Raw genomic sequence first — 18,317 nt, 5'->3', positions numbered from 1 at the left:
TCAACTGAAAGTCAAAACAGATATTTGTCTGCATGCACTCGCGGCTCAAAAAATGTCTTATCTAGCGAGTATTTGGTTGACATCATTGTGAATAACACCCACATACAGTTCTGTACTCCTAGTGACGTGGTAAACAAGCACATTTCCCACATTAGTGCAAGAATATCTGCAACAAATTGCTCCTGGCAAGGAACCGAGCCCTTTATCTGATCAGATCTTACCACGTATTCCTCACTCTATCCAGCTGACAAAGACGGCACAAGTGGTTAATGTGCCAGCCGGTGATGATCTCAGACTAGGGGGGAGAGGTTTCCAACACCTTTCCTCACACTTTGGAGCTCTTAAGTCAGGTCCACAGCGGAGACTTCATGAATGAGCCTTAATGTGACAGAGAAATTGGGGATCACTTTCTCTGTCTGGCTCTGCCAACAGTCTGATGATATCGACGACTAGATGGCGTGAACGCGGGAGACTCCAAAGAGCGGATTAGAGAGGGGAGATAAGGCTATCCACTGTAATTAAGCCCTATCTCTGTACAGCCACTGAAGAAAATAAATCACCCTTCAGAGCCTGCCAGTGTTGAAATGCATGAACAATTATTCAATAATTAATCGTTATACATGCAGGCTCCAAACACTAATAGGACATATTTTAACTACAGCATTATAGCACTGTTAAATTAAATTAGGTTTGAATGCATTTAAGATCAATGTAATAGATCACCTATTTAACCTTTTTTAATCACTCTAATGTAATTGTATTAGCTCTGTTATCAGGCTTTTTATGATGTGCCCTATGCTAATTTCCCATTTCAGCCATGTATAATTGAGAATGGAGATATATAGGGTGTGGCACCAAACATACTAGTGGAAAACATTAAGCGGGGCCCTGGAGGAAGGAACCAGTCACCACCCAGTCCTGGTACTGCAACAGGCTGTGAGTAACATACAGATGAGCTCAAATATGACCTTACAAGGTGTTAAAGTTGCTATTTTACAGTCTGCTACTCCCAAAACAACCAATATTACCAAAAAGAAGTCACAGAATGCAAACGTGAATATTCATTTTATACACAAATATATACACAAGTGACTGACGCTATATTTATGAAAGCGTGTCCATTTAAGATACTGTTTAAAAGGGTCAGTTTATCCACTTTTTTTTCCACTTACCTCTAGTGGTATCTATTCATGCAGAAAGTTTGGGTTTTATTTGCTGAATGTTGGTATATCTATCTCTGAGTTCTCTCCTGCCACCCTGATATATTGGCAGTCAATGGAGTTTTGTTTGTAGTGATCAAAAACTCAATTTTTATTTCCAGAAACATGCTCCTGATTACTCGTTGTCCTTTTTGCAGTTTGGGTGAACTGACCATTTTAAGACCTGGTGTCTGCTAGGTTGTTTCTGAGGAGAAAAAATCCTCTGGCATAACACAATACTTTATGATTTTGGAGTAAATAAATCTGTGATAGCCAGACGACCATCACTAACATAAGCTCAAACGTCATCAGTGGAAAATCCAAAAACACCTCAACAGTAAGCGCTTCAATAGAAAGATTAAAAAAAAAAGGTCCTGTAAAGTATAGCAGTTAATTACAACGCCAAGAGCTGAGACATCAGATATTCTCATTTTTTCCAACATCTGTTAAAATAACACATCCATTTGGAAAATAGTGAGCAGCTCTTATCACAACTAGAGAGGAAGGGTAGCAGATATCACATTTATTCTCCTTATTCTCCTATTCTCCTAAAGGTGCAGATATATTTTCTTCTCATTGTAAAAAAAAGCATGTTGGCGACATCATCCTAACCATCTTCCTACTGAACAGATCATCATTTTGGATTGGCGAGGGGATAATATACCACAAACTAATGATATAATTGTTATAAAGCAGGAAAAGAAGAATCTGTTTTGAAATCTTTGCACAGAAACAGCCTTTGAACAGATACCTAAATATTTCTCCTCACAAATCTTTAGTAATATATGTACTTGCAAATTCAAAAGTGCACATTTTTTTGCAGCAAATCAATCATATGTGCAGTGCATCCTACAACACACCCTGCAGTTAAGCTTGTTTTGCTTTTTGCTTTATGGCAGTTTGGTTAGAGCTCCTCCAGGTCCGTATTAGGCAGTCAGAAGTAAAAGGATATTAGACATGAATAAAACAGAAGTTCTCTTTGAATTGATGTGACATTTCCATATCAACTGGAATGAAAACACTGTGGTACCCTTGATCTGTTTATGTGAAACTGAGCCAAGCAGCGAGATACTGTGATGTTTGATGTTCTGCTGAGGGTTTGAGTCAGTCGGCCAGCTGGTGGTTAGACGGACAAACGTCTGAAATTCCTCTAAACACTGCGGTCAACAACATGCACAGACATCTGAGGCAACACACACACACATGGGTGTATGAGATGCCGACAGAGTGAGACACAAACTGGCATTGTTAAATTTGATGTGTGTCTCAGTTTTAACTGTCAGCATCAGTGAGGGTTTTTTTTGCCATAAAAATACATGTATATCATGATGAAAAATAAGCATTATGAAATGAAATATGTTTACTGCTGTGTTTACAAACACTGCTCACGAAAACAAACCTTCAAGGGCATCAGGAATATTTAAAACTAACTCAGTCTGGTAGTGATAGCAGGCTCCGACACTGTGTTTTGAATTTTGGTGGTGAAGTCTTTTCAGATTTAGATCCCTGATTCTGCTTCTTTTTTTTTTGCTGTCATATTTTCTGTAATTTCATTTAAAAACAAATATACGATAATCACAATAATCTTTTAAAAATTACGCTGTAATTTACAGGTGTTAAAATAAAACACGCAGCACATTCAAACTTGCAAATTGGAGCTTAAAGTCCATCTGAAATTAAGAGTAATTCGTGCCGAGAGAAGAGTAAAGTCTTAAAGTCAGTTGGATATTCTTGGTGTTTGTACCAATTTGTTCAAAGCTGTAATATTGAAAAATAAGAAATTAGAATTTTACAAAAAGATTAAAACTTATAGCCCCCAGTATCCCCGCCCCCCACTTATTACGCCTCATATATTCATTCTACAGGAATTTTTGGTTCCGACAAACAATTTCTTACTGAAATTTGATTGGTGCAATGTCTGTGTTAGCAGGCACTTAAAATAGTTACTTATATGAATATATATTATAACAGATTACTGGGCAGTTTTGAGCATACTATGTATGAATCTCAGAGAAACATACAACACTGAGGTCACATCTGGGGCTACACATAAGGTAACAGGACTACCCCTTACTGACCCTTTGCTTTGACAGTGTGGTCTTTTGTAGGATTGCAGCTAACGATTATTTTCATTATTGGTTAATCTGCCAACTATTAATTGTTTTTTCAATAAAATGTCAGAAAATGCGTGTTATAATTTCATAGAGTCAAAGGGGACATCTTCAAATATGTTGTTTTGACTGATCAACAGTCTAAAATCCAAAGATATTCAGTTTACTATCATGTATGACACATAAAAGCTTCAAATTCTCACATTTGAGAAGCTGCTACCGACATTTTTTTGCCATTTTTCCTTAAAAAATGACAAACATTATTATCTGGTTATCGTAATAGTTGCTGGTTCATTTTCGTTGACTAATTGTTGCAGCTCTAGTCATTTTCCATCACCACATCTGGACCCATGGCAGAAAGACTAAGGCTAATATTTGCTAGACCTTCTCTTTTCTATAATGCAGGGTAAACACACAGTGTGCAGGAGCTGCCGGTGACTCAGCGGGTGTTGAAATCACATGAATGAAAAGTTACGTCTAGTGGGAGTCGATGCTAACTAGCTTCCTGCTTTCTGAGTGAAAACAAACTTGACAGCACGATGGGTTTTCCCCAAATGTTGAATGTTGTAAAGAGACGTACAGGAAACTGCTAATGGTTGATAGGTACTGCTACGTGATCCCATGTAAAAAACAAATACATGTCTTGTATCAATGATATGATGTTCTCCAGTCAGTCATGCACCACAGTAATCGACAGCACCTCTATTAGCAACACCAGCTGTCTGGACAAATAAATAAACAGTTTTACTCCCTTTTAAACAATGAGAAATATGCACAACATCTGTATCATCATTATAGTTTATGTCTACTTAAACAAATTTTCAGTTTGACTTTAATAGCAGATGTGTGAACTCATTGTCCTTCATTCTACATTCCTAAGATTTGACAGAAAAGGTCATTGAGGAACCTTTTAGAGGTCGCTTAAAGGTTTGAGTGTTAAGTTGGACTCATTTGTTAGAGAAAAACAGACTTTTTAACCACGTCCTGCCCTCAATCACATTCTACAACCGTCCAAAAACTGGCTTAATACTTTTTTTTCTTTCACCTTCTTCCTACCTTACCCCGAGGTGATTGCTGAGTTTGGTAGAAAGACTGGGACAGAGCAGCATTTTTGCCAGGAGCATAGAATCACTAGATTTAAGTCAGCGACTGCTTGACTCCTCTGAAGAACGACAACCACGAGGAAACAAAGACAGCATGATGGTTTGACTGACAGCCTTTCATGTCTGTTCACTACAAGGTCAGATGTACCGCAAAACAGAAAATAGATGTGAGTGATCCTGAATTTTCTTAAAGCACACCCTTCATGTAGGATTCAACACTGTATGTTTTGGTAAAAATGAAGATTATGAATTATGAGTGGCAGTGAAAAGGACTCTTCTAAAGTGTCAACATCAAAAGAAGGAAACCAAATAGCGGCGGAGTAAAATAATCTCAATATAATTGTGTGACTGCTAGCATGTCAACTTCAACCTTGTCTCGTAAATGCCATAAGGAGGAAATGTTCTCAGAGGTTAATTTCATTATATTATCAAGGGAATTAAGGCAATTACCAACAAATGACAAAAAGAGCTATTCAGAACCAATTCTGAGGATACCTGACCGTGCTATGTCCTCTCAGCAGGTGGTTATTCATAATACAGCAGGTGATTCACATGAATTATTTCCTACCTGTCATTCACTTTGCTCTGCCGCCTCAGTCTGTCCAAGTAATTGTAGTCCTGTAGATTTCACTTTGGCACCTACGGCGGGATTCTTGGCTGACCTTCCTGGGCGCTTCCTTCAAGCAATTATCTGTGGACATTTTGGGGAGAGAGAGAGAGAGAGAGAGAGAAAGAGCCTAAATATTCCAGAGGGAATCCCGAAAACGGATACTGTTCGATTCACAGAGCAGCTAGGAACGCAGGAAGTAAAACACAGTTACATAAAAAAAACAACCACAGTCATTGTTTTCATGTCTGACCACCAATACAGGAAATGTCCCGCTGGAGGAAGGATTATTCTTTTTTTCTAAAATATCACATAAAGAATCAAACAGCAGTCAAATATGTGTGGTGTTACCTTCCACGTCCTGTTTCTACCTGATAAAATTGTGTAGTACCCCTGGTATTACATGTGTTGTTATCCTTGGCACCTTAAAAAGCACAGAAATATATCATAATCTGTTCTCAAATGATGTGTTACAGTACCACGCTTTTGTATTTTCCACATATGCTTATTCAATATCCCGGAGATAAAACCAGCAGGACCTCAATTTGCCTTCGAACGTTTAATCTCCAAAAGAAAACACTTCCAAACAAAGCAGCGAGAAGCTAAGTAACAGTACAGGGTCATTTGGCGCCAATGAAGTATTGGTAAAATGAGTTTCCATGGAGACTGATAGGCTCACAACTAAAGACACATTTTGCATTTTGGAATGAGTGAAGCAAACTGTGGGGCACAAAGATAGCAAGCATCGACAGAGACATGATGTCAGCACAACTGTATTCATCTCGCCTCAGACTTTAACCTGTAATCAACACGTAGAATAGCTGCAAAAAGGTAGCAGACATGAGACGTAGGTGTATATCGAACCCAGATATAACGCTCTCTCTGTGAATCAAAATACTGAACTCTTGACAGAAAATTTGAATTGGCAAATGGACAAGAGTTGAATTTCACCATTCAGGGGACAAGTTATGTGCATAGTGATTAAATGAACATTCATTCCACAGAAGAGGTTTAAAGTTTATATGAGCCACTAAATCACGGTGCCTCTTGCACTGTTTTCTTTGTACAGCACAAGAATATAGAAAACTTACGGGTCAATGTTTGTGTCAATGGTGTTTTTTTTTGTTAACCCATAAGAACCCATGGTGACACAGGTGTCACCAACCCTTTCAATGATCTGGAAAATTCCTTATACAGCTTTTATCCTTGATTTTTAACTCATGAAGTCCCTGAGTGACATCTAATGAACATCCTGCTGCAGTCATGTGACAATGTGTGAATCTGTGTACCCATGACATCACTTCCTGGTCAGCAAATGTGACAGAACTTGCTAATTTTAAAAAACTTGTTTTTTGTTACTAAAGGTAGGTTTCAAGCCATTTAACAATTCTGATGCTTTAATAAGACGTCCTGTATTACATTTAACCTGTTCTGACCACATTTCATGAACTAATTGATATAAAACTAGTTCAGAAATGTGTTCCTTATGGTCCATTTGGTCTGTTTTATATTCCCCATAATTTTCCTTTAAGGAGAAATGGGTTCTTATGGGTTAAATAGACAGTTTGGAACTCATCATTTTCTGTACAGGCCTACATATAAGACAATATGAATTACTGCAATCTTTCTGCAACAACTGTTTCTGAATAAAATATTTCTGAAGATGTAAAAAACTCATGATAAGGTAGGTAGAAGGAACATATATATGACATTTCTGACATATTTTAAATGTACTGTCATGTTTAAATTGAAAAAAATAAATAAAACAATAGTAGGAAAAGCCTAGAAAAGACCTGGTTGTGAATATATATATAATGTGACCTCTTTTGACCACTTTTCATATATAAAACACGTGGCGGTGTTAATGTCAGAGTTGGAAAGAATAAAGTAAATCTGATTTAAAATCATACAAAAATCCAGGCTACAACAATACCATTAACAGTGCAAATATATTATAATTTGTCAATTGATTTGGTATTATTATTATTACAAGGGAATCACGTTCATTTTGTAGCATACAAAGTAGAATTTTGTGTTTTTCCTCATTTTTCTCATAACTTCCTGTAGTTAAGACATATTTTGAGCAAGTCTCCCATTCTGAGGAACACATTCTTCTTTGATACCAGAGGTTTAATGTATGCAATGATTATCTTTTCCTAACCCTTAACAAAACATTTTAGTTGCCTAAACTTAACCGTACCTTTACATATACTGTCATGCAGGAATAATCATTGAATGTAATCCAGGCTTTTGCAGAACAGTCCAATAAGAACATTCAGCTCAGCTTGTATTAGATATGTGTCCTCCTCAAGAAGGAAACAAATAAAGTTGAATAGATACACTACTTTTAATAATCTGGGTATTTCTGGTGAACATCTTTAAAAGCTGAAAATGAACTTTGCTTTACTTTAAGAGGACATGATTTCCTTCTGTCTGAAACAAAAACCTTGCATGAAGGTAAAGGTGATTGAGATTCAAATAATGTACGGAGGTGAATCTGCACGATTGCCTATAAAACAGATATAAAGCCATAAAGTGTTGCTCAGAGGTGACCTTTATTTTGAGGAGCCGCTGTGTGACATGCTGTGAATTAGCCGACATCAACGCATCCAGAAATGTATGCCTTTGCCGCGGCTTGACCTCTAAGTCAACAGTACGACTGGAACGATTGTAAGGAAAACAGAGCCTGCACACACAGCAATAAATGTATGACAATGCACGCTCACTCCAAAAACCTCTGATGTCTATCTGCCAGCGAGCCACTGCGGCCACTGTCATTGGTTACAAGGTGAGCCACCTACGTGCACCCGAGAAAACGTATTGATGTGATCGAGTTGGGATTTTTTGCTTATCACCACAATATCAAGTCACCTTGTTCTTTTATTTTTTTCTAATCAAAAGTCAACAACGGTGCTATCTAACCCTGATACGGAGCCAATTAAATCCTTGTCTCAATCTATGGCGCTGTGGAGCGCATTTTAATTTGTAGTCAATTCAACCTTTAACTCCTCTAAGTCTTGTGTGCTTAGAGGCGAGTGAGCATAAGCCGAGTAAAAGTTTTGATACAAAACAATGACGGAAAATACAATCATACGAGCTGGTTTGCAAGTGTACACAGACTGAGATTTAGTACCATCAGCCTGTGTTTTATCACAGGGTTGAGGGAGAAGATGAAGCTATTGACACACAGAGGTACGGCTAAGCCACTTCACATCCCAATCGATCACAGGTCCACTCTACGACAAGTGGCATTCGCCTTATGAGCTAAGATTTCCCTGCCCGCTCTGACATTCAGGATCCAGACACCTGGCTGGACTTTGGTTATGGAACAGTGCAGCACTCCTCAAATCAAAACTCAGTCAGTTGAAGAAGTTTCAGTCAGTTTCTTAGCTCAGGGTTTGGCTGGTGAAAAGGCAGGAAGCAGATGGCTGGCTATTTCTGGGAGATACTACACAGTGTCCAGCTCAAATAAAATGTTCTTTCACAGGATCTCGGTGTTTTTAATGTCTGCATAGGGAACTTCATAAAGCATTGGACCAAGAACTTGTAAATGGCCCGTGACAATGAGATTATAAAAGGAAGGTTTTTAGGGTATTTGACATTATTATACTGAATTCAAATGCCTCCCTCCTTACTTTCTTTAACTCCGGCTAATCCCTCCCTGGAGGATGCCTATTAACCTGGACCAACACTCTGCCCCTCCCCGACGAGGCTGCAGACAGGCCTCCTCTATTTGCTTTCCTGATCTCTGTCACTCAAACGGTCACATAATTGTGTGTCTTCACAGGTTACATAGTGGATATTAGCTGAATTGTAAGCAGACGTTAATTACATGAGCAAGTGGACTGAGTTAATAAGGCACATCTGAGGATGCGCCTCCGTGCACGGTTACCATGGAGTCATGTGTACGGATATGGACACGGATGAACCGGGTTGTGTTTATGTTCTCCGGGTGTAAATAAAATCATGGCACAATGATAAGCTCATTCATGACATGCCGTGTGGCAGGCGCTGACAGTTTGAAATTACATTAATCCTTATCTATTCATTATGAAATTTTCGTGAGTCTAGGTGTAGCAACGCCTTATCGTTCGGTATAGTGCCTCGGCTGAATTTGAATTGATTTCTATCTTTCTGGAATCCATTGCAGATTCCTCTCATGGCCGGCAATGCAGGAGGCAGTGACTGCTGCTCACAGGTCAAGTCAGATTCATCTCGGGCTATCTGATCAGCCCATCCCAGAGCTGTGCTATGTGTGAGAAATAGCACATTTTTAGATTACAGCACTCCCTCTAAAAGCCTTCAGCTGTAGTGCACGCCTTTCAATAGTTTGGAACAGAGCATTCATTTCATCTCTGGGCGCTTCTTTTAAAGGCTATCCCACAAGGTCCTATCACTAGGAGGTTCAAGGGCAAAATAAATCAGCGATGACACGTCCCATCGTTGTTATGTAGGGCACCGAGGTCTCCTGTCTGCAGCGGGAGCTCAGGTTGAGAGATCCCCTTTGTGTCTGTAGCGGGATCACATTAACGGCCTGACTCATTACATTAATAGCGGTGCCACCGCCGCAACATGAATAATGCCATTCCTTGTGTGAAGGGGTTACAAACCAGTCTGACAGCGGAAAAAGCATCAGACTATTATTAACCATAAATCCATAAATGACACACACACTGTCCATACAGGGTGGGGTGGGGGGTGGGGGGGTGGATATATTTAGAGCTGAGCCGGGGTACTTTGTTGAATCCATTAACTGTGGATAAAACATGATATGAGTAAAACCCATTGTTTAGATTTCAATGAAAGACAGATGGAAGATACCAGGTGATAAAAAAAAAAGACTTCCTGGCAGATCAGGTGTCTGTATAGGTGCAATCTGCCCCCAGGACCCTTGCCACACGTCTTTTCCTGTTGTTGTCAAATAAAGCAAAAACGACAGAAATATAATCTTCAAAAAAATACGTCTAGGCTGCAAATGCTTCGTAGCTCGGTGCCCTTCATTGTTATGAATCGCAGGAATGCTTGTGGCAGCTCTAGCGGATCAGCAGAATTTGGAAATTCTTCAAAAGCTGAATCTCCTCTAACCTCTCCCCACCTGCCCCAGCACCAGGGGATCTGTCACAAATCAAGGATGGGAAGGTCAATAAAAGCAAACCATGCCAGACTCTCTGACTGACACATCAAAAGTTCCCTCAGCAGCGCTCAACACCCTGCCTTCCTTCCCTTCCGACCAATTTAGCGGAGTCCGAGGGGAGCCCCTAATCCATGCCTTTGAAAGTGCGCTTAATCAACCTCTGATTAAGAGGGAGCACGCCAAGGTGTCCAGCAACATCTTCACTGCCCCATCCACCGCTGAAGTCAAACATAACAGAAAGGAAACAGGATTTATTTGTCTTCACAGCCTCCCGTCCCTGATGTACCCTCTCAAATGTCTCAGTCTTATTTTAGGCCCTTCATTCACCGCACATCCACCGATACAAAGCAAACACTCCGTTCCTTTTAATTTCTTTCCTCTTCCCCCTCCACCCCACCCCCCCGTCTATCTTTCTCTCCTTTTGTCTTTTTTCTGTTGTTGTTATGAGTGTCCCCCGGGTGTCCGGGAATGAATTAAACATCAGTATGTTGGTAGGAAGGGCACAGATTCTCCTGAAAGGATTGAATGCAGAGCGTTATTTGAGGGGAGAGCAGCAGCGGAGGTGACAGAGGAGGCTTTGCTCAGCACGAGGACGCGGAACCATCAGGGAACCACTTTGACCTCTAACATCTGATCGGCTTCATGCATAGTCATTTTTTCTTCCTCAAGTCCCTACAAGTAATAGGGGTTTTCCAAACTTTTAAAAATAGGATGCATTGTCTGAGCATTTGTTGATCTTGTTATACCAGTGTGCCTTGTCAGCCTAGTTTACATCCACCATCCACTGACATCATACCAGTGACTACTGGAAGAACGGTTTCTAAATAAACATTATTATATCATGCAGATGACAGCGTGAATTACTTTGTTGTATTTGCTGACGAACTCCAAAGAGAGGCGAGAGAAAGGCTTAAATCCAAAACACAGAAGACAATAACACACATGTAAAGACTGCAGCCCATATTATTATTTTCTATGTCAGCAGTAATGATCAATGTATCATTCCCAACGACAGTGAGGCTGCATCCACACTAATACGTTTTTGTTTTAAAATGCACAACTTTTGCTACGTTCACACTATTCTGGCGTTTTCTTACCCCTAAAATGGAGCCTTTTGAAAACGCTGCTGACTTTGGGATTGTGTTTTAGTCTTGACGGGTGGAAACAGAGACACCCACATTCGCTTCCTGATTGGGTCTTATCAGTCACAATGTGTCCTTCCCTTATTTATCACGCCTGTCACACGACGACTCCCAATCTAAGTTTTCCACCACCTTGACTGCCTTATACTCATATTGTTACTTTCAGTAACAGTTCCACCTCGTCGTTGGCAACTAAGAAACCAGTCGCAGAGTAGACAATCTACTTCCTGTTTACACCAGCACATGCATGCCCAGTGTACATGAATGGTCATGAACGGAGATTACTTCAGTGCTAACAGTGCTAAAACGCTCATGTGGATGGAGATCGTTTTTGTTTTTAAAAATGAAACATACTAGAGTGGATGTAGTCTGAAGCTGTGGTAGACATTGGAACAAGTAGTTCACATTTTTCTCATCAAAGTTTAGACATTTTTGAAAGCTGACTCACAACAAGCTGTACATCGGTTGCTATTTTGTATCTGGCAGAGAAATATGAAATACCCATTTCTCAACTGTAAGTGAACACGACATCAGACCTATTGGAACAAATCTGAGATACTGTATGATGGCGATTCAGGGGTCTGGAACCAGGCTATGATGGTGGCAGTCCCAACTCTGCCCATAACAACAATAAATTCCAGATACAGACCCCTTTGACTCCAAGTCAAGCAATATGAAGATAACTGTTAAAGGCCGTCCCCTAAACATAAATGCAAGATAAATAACCAACAAAAGGCTCGTAGTTTCTCTCTAAAGACAACAGAAACTGAGTTAATGTGATAAACCTGAAGGTTATCAACAGGAACAAGCGAGCAGTTCACCCACTGTTTCTGTAATGAAGCTGTATAATATTCGCTCTGCTATGATTGCTAGAAGAGGCTAGCATAACTGCTAACTTGTAGCTCATGAGAAGAGCTAACGGTAATGTGAGTGTTTTGTTTGCTGTCATCTGAACTACAAAGACGACTGGACATAATTAGCTACAAGGTTGTCCTTCAAAATATTTTGTGCTCAACAGGCTTTTATTAATAGTAAAAATGTGAAAGCTGGGGGGCTTTTTTTTCTTTGACTGCTTTAAGACAAATGGAGCGTGACTATCAGTCATTCAAGGATGACAGACGCTCAGACTCTTTCACTCAGAAGACGCAGAGTTTTATACCTGGACAGAAGAGATTGATTTTATTCAAGACCTTTATTCGTGTAGAAAAGTTCGATACATACTGTCGACTGAAAAAAAACAAAACAAACTTCACACTACCAACTTTAGAAACTGAATACTGTGTTATAATGTTGGTTTTAAATCAATATCATTGTAAATTGTAATGTGTTTGTTTTTTTTCATGTTTCTGGGATTCCGGGATCCCGCAAGAGTGCTGTAAAGACGACCCCTCATTATGCTGCCTTTTGATTTTTTACATAACTGTGTGTGATGTTAGATGGCAAGGCGGCAAACACAACTGTCCCTTTTACACAGACGTTGATCCAGCAATGTGACTACCTGCTTAATAATGCCCCTCCAATCCATGTTTATACCTTGAACAGACTGTGTAAAAGGGGCTTCAGTTTCGTGCCATAAAGACGCCACAGCACATCCTGCACTGCACTGCACCAGCATGTTGTGGGTGCTATTGCCAAAGACTAATTTCTTGTGTTGAAACTTAGCATCTGACAAGTGGATCATTTACATAAATAGTGTGGTGGTTAGAGGTAAACAGAAGCCAAAAAAGAAACTGAGAAACACTAACGAAATAAGCAATATTCTAAAAAAAAAAAAATCCTGATATTATTATAGGGATTATTTATCAGTTATGATGAAGTGAAACCTCTGGGTTTCCCTCTTAATGTACTTCATAAGAGCACCCACCAAATTTCTTAAGGATTTTCTTGCATAATCTGGAACTTCTAAGCTCAGAAAAGCAATGCTGACATAAGTGGGGCACTGCAGTGTGAATGAAAGGGTAGGGTGTTTATATTTTAGAGAAATACACGAGCTATTGTACTATGTTCTGTTGTGACTATGCACAAATAACGGAGAAAGACTGTCAGCTCCTCTCATGTATCTTCTGAACTTATCGGGGTCATTGATTGATTGATGGTCTTGCTGCTAAAACTAGCTATGTTTTAAGCCAAATTGGCTAAAATACAGTGTTTGGACCAAAATGTTCCATCTGCTGACAGCTCTAAAAGTAGGAAAGCTACATTTTAATTAATGAGCGTTCGTCTAGATTTATTCATTTGCTTGTTGGCATTGCACAGTGCATGTGTTAAGAGAAGCTGTGCTGCAATAAATCCCAGCTTTTATTTCATTTGTTTTTCTCTCCGTCTAGTATGCCGACTTTTAAAATCCTGTGTGCACTCATGAAGCATTTTAAAGGTGAAATATCTGATTTTTTCTTCTTCTTCTTCTCCTCTAAGTTCATTATCCAGGAAGGAAAAAAAATGAGTCTCATATTTCAAGGCAGAGTTCAGTGAACTGTGGTCATGTGATTAATACCCTTGTCTGAGACTTTGCCAAAGAGCTAATGCCTGGCTTTTGGTTTACAATAACAACGAGATTTGTGTTGTGCATACGGTCAAAAACAAGAACAGAGAGTCAAAGGCTTTTTTTTTTTTTTTTTTCCAGAGTGAGAACAGACTCGGTAGGAGTGTGGGTTAAAAGGAAAACATCTATGTATCTCCTCAGCCCAACTCCTCTGTCAAATATCTCTGCTCTTTTCAGAGTGACTTTGATCAACAAAGCACTGCGCTTGTCCACGGCAACACCCACATAAAACACACAGCCGAGGTTGTGTAATCTTTTTTGCATTACATGTAACAGAAGAAGACTCTTTTTTTTCCCATTTTCAGCACTTAGCAACAGAGAAAACATCCACTGATGAGGGTACTGACCTGAAGCAAAAAAAAAGAGGATGACACTCCCGCAAGTTGATCCGTAAGATACATCCAACTACTACTACCTGCACGTCGTATTCAATGCCCTGAAACAGCTACTAATAACAAACCGTGAGATGTCAATCAAGTGCAGTCTGTACACGCCCACGCAGTCAGAAGAAAAAGTCTAATTAGCCAATAAAAGTGAAAACACCTGTGTGGGAGGAGTGTGGCTGTGTAAGAGCAGTAAACGATTAGTTCACCCACATCACAAGAGACTATCTATAGTATCTATCCGTGCTGATTGTTTCTGTGTTATGTTTTGTTTTTTTGTTTTTTGGTGAGATTTTGAAGACATCTGCTGCTGAGACTTCTGCTACCACCCCGAGACAATGAATCAAATGTTGTTTTTGGGTGCGCAGCAAATTTTGCAAACAGTTTTCATTTGTATAAAAACTGTTGATAGCGAGGTCTGTTGATTTCCCCCAAAAATAACCAGAATATTATTTCTACAGAAAACATTGTGTTGCTGTTTTTTTTTTAATTTAAATTATTATTATTATTATTATTCTGCATTTTCACTCCTTTTATTGGCAAGTTTTGGAGTTGAATAACTCAAAGTATTTTAGACAACATAATTGCTTGTCGTTGATGTAACATCTGCCTCTTGCATGTTACATTAAATACATAATTTGAGCTTTAAATGGTCACTATGTCTCATAGCAAAAAATTGTAATATAGAATATGACTTTTTTCAGTAGTTTTACCTTTGTTTGATAGCTGTAAGGTGTACATATTTGTGTTATTTTCATATTTTTGTGCTGTTATTTGTGCTACACAGTATCCAAGGTAACGATGCAACTATAAAGCCCATCACCGGGGGAACAAGTCAGACCGGGCTCGCATCCCCCAGGTGTGACTGTTAAATGGAAACCTGTAAATATTTGTGTATATCCTATCTGAAAGAGATATATATTACAGAGTGATTATCTACAGTATGTGTACTGATTCATCTGTATCAATAGTGTCTTTGTGTAATTCGTAATATAAGTCTTTGATCCTGGTCAAGGTCGGACCGTTGGCCCTGTAATTTGTCAGTTAACAGCTATTGAGCTCCGCTACAGAAATCATTCATTAGTATTGTAAGTTTCCTTTGATAGTGATTTTATTTCATTCTGAATAGTTTCACCGACACCGAGCTCGTATCTCCCAGACCCCGGAGTGCTTGTGAGCGTGATAAACAACTCATCACCGAGCTCTCTTCGCTCGTGTCTCTTCGCAGGAGTCGACTACTAACTGTCAGCTGTTAGTCCACCGCCATCATCAAAACACAATGCGGAGACTGTAGGCTGTCACCACTATCAGCGATATAAAAGAGATTTAACGGGGGCATTATTAACTGTGAAGTATAGATAGACAGAGAAGATAGACCTCCCTGATACATTTATACTGTACACAATAGAGCTGACTCATTCTACCGTGCACACTCTTCAGTCTGCCCTTATTTATCTACTTATATCTAAGCACTTCCTACTGTTTGCACTATCTGGTTAGATGCTTGCGTTGTACTGGTACCTGCTGCAATGACAATAAAGTTGAATTGAATCTATTAGGGGTGAATGAAATGTATTTACTAAATTTTTCTTCTTGGTGGTTGATGGAGAACCTGAATGAAACCTTTATCTAACCTCAACTTTAAGCATTTGCTCACTTAAGTTATGGGAAGAACTCTATAGTGATGTCATGCAGCATTTAATTTAATATAAAAGTCTTGCATTATGCAATGTTAAATAAAAGTTGTGGAGGAAGACATCACCTCCCACATCTACTCAGCCCTCATTCTTTTCAATCCCTCCTTTCTCCGCCTTGTATCAATTTGTTTTTTTGGGGTTTTTTTGTTTTTTCTTTGCATGTCATGTCAAAAGCATGTTGTCACAGGAGACAGCTCGCTTGTCTCGCGCACATGATCGAGGTAGCTGCAATTTATTACGTACCGGCTGGAGCGACAGACCTCACTTATCTCCGGGCCGGCTCCTCAGCCAATGCCCTTTCACTCAGCCAATGAGGATGAAGGTTGCGGGTTTCGTTACTTTGTCAAAAGCAAGAGGAACCATTACAAATCTACCCTATCCATCCTTCTGTAGGGCATGGAGCTTTTCCCCTGGCGCGAAGCTGTTGCAGACCTGACTCTCCTCAAAGCTGTCTGTCTATCTCTCACGCCCGGGAAGCTCACAGGGGGGTTGTTATCACAAAGGGCCAATTTGTTATCCTGGTTTCACTCCATCACAGAAGCCATTATTTGGGACTTTTATCTATCAAGAAAAAGCTGTTAATGTGAGCAAGTAAGTGTGTACTCTGTCATTATGCCACTGAGGCTATTGACTTCACCTTATACTGATTCTAGCTGAATGAAGCGGAGGCAATTACTCCAGCGAAAGAAGATTGACACAACTACGCCGATGTGAACTACCTTGAACTTTTAAGTTGCGCCCTAGTGGAAACAACACATCTGATCCTTATGTTAATACTTTTTTTTTTTTTACTAATTGCACCAAAGCCCTTGATGGAGTAGGTACTTCCAGCGTAGGCGGATCCTCCTATTAGTCGCAACACAGTGCTGCCTACGTGCTCTGACACCAGCACCTCAACCCAGGAACACTGACTGCTAGATAATGCATCCACACCTGCAGGATGGACAATATTTCATAAACCAAAGAGTGCAAAGCTGTGTGATTTATCACTTTCACTTATTAGCCAAGACACTCGGAATGATCGATTGGTTTATCCTCCAAGTTGAAGCTATGTATATATATCAGCTATGAGAGAAAAAAAAAGAAGGGGAAAAAAGACAATTACCTGCCTAGGTAGCTAGGTGTGGAGGATATTTCCTGAGAGTCAACCTTCATGCGACAGTCTGGTGCCCTTTGTGTCTCCATCATGCACTGTGACTTAGCCGTCATTATCAGACAGACGGCTGCTCCGTCTATGCAAATGCTCTCTAGTCTGTCTCCTGCAGGTTTGGATGGATTTAGGGGACACTCAGACAACAGAGCGAAGCACAGAATAACTACTAAAAATACAAGAGAAGGGAAATGTCAGGAGGATGTAACGGACATTAACATGAGACAGTGTTACAGGTGTCATCTGGAGAGAGAAAATACTCATTTAGATTTGCTGTGAAAATATTTGGTTTCCTTACCAGAACAGCTACTGTCGTTTTTTGGAGCTCTTTATTTTTCGCATCAGTCTGTGAAACATCTATTTGGCTTTCTGACATCTGATCCAGAAAGTCTTGACATCCACAAACCCTTCCCGGTCCGGCCCCCAATCATTTGTCACACACTGCAGTGTGGGCTGCGGGCCCCCCTATACCCTCATCACAAGTCATCATTACACCACAAGCTGTCAAATTAAAACTTTTTAAATTGTGTGAATGCCTCCTCGGAACTTTCCCTTTTTCCCAGCAACATATTGCAGAGATAATTGAGGATATTAGCAGCCAGACTGTTACCAAGAGATGAAAGGCAAGGAGGGAGCGGTGACAGCTCTTCTCGCTCGTGGCGGTAACGAGGGACTGTCAAAAGTCTCTCCGTGTTTATCTCGGATCATCTAGGGGGATTTAAAACCCTTACCTTCACAATTCCATTCTTTATGGCACGTCCTTTATCCACAGTGATTTACGGAGGCTCAAGCCCTGCGCCGTGTGATGAATGAGCACTCTTCACAAGGTGTCAGGGCCAAGCAGTGGTGGGCGGCGGTGACTCCCCTCCCCCTCCCCCCCTCACATCCCCTCACTACTTCCTCCCTCTGCTTCATTTTTCTTTGGCTTTCTTTTTCTCTCCTTCCACTCATTTTGTCTCTAAATTGGGCTGATCAGCTGTTGACATCGAGTGGATTTACACAGGAAGCTCTGATTAGCGTGGGGCGGTATGAATAGCTCTGTACAGATGATAGTTTGAATAGACGTGACATTTGGACACGTAACCTTTTTGATTGTATGGGACACTTGCCATTTCACTATTTTTTGGTGACTTTCTTTCTGTGTGAAAGGAGAAAAAAAAAAAAAGGCCTCAGGTTAGATTGAATCTAACAATGTTAAATTCAATTCCAACCAGCTTCAGTCAAGCTTTCCATCAAGATAAACCTTCAC

At 40.0% G+C, this 18,317-nt stretch overlaps 1 protein-coding gene across 1 annotated transcript in view; it reads right to left on the bottom strand.

Moving 5' to 3' along the window:
* LOC121883609 (RNA binding protein fox-1 homolog 3-like) overlaps positions 1-17,826 on the bottom strand; it is a 350,329-nt gene extending 332,503 nt beyond the window's left edge. Inside the window, exons 1-3 of the mRNA XM_042391967.1 lie at positions 17,367-17,826; positions 17,024-17,177; positions 4,982-5,104 (exon numbers count right to left, since the gene is read on the bottom strand). The gene's annotated coding sequence lies outside the window, so the exon portion shown is untranslated. The remainder of the gene's footprint in view (positions 1-4,981; positions 5,105-17,023; positions 17,178-17,366) is intronic.
* Between the last annotated feature and the right edge of the window lie 491 nt (positions 17,827-18,317).

Source organism: Thunnus maccoyii, chromosome 18 (genome assembly GCF_910596095.1).
Source record: "Thunnus maccoyii chromosome 18, fThuMac1.1, whole genome shotgun sequence".
Lineage (NCBI taxonomy): Eukaryota > Metazoa > Chordata > Actinopteri > Scombriformes > Scombridae > Thunnus > Thunnus maccoyii.
This window is presented reverse-complemented; position numbering and strand designations above follow the sequence as displayed.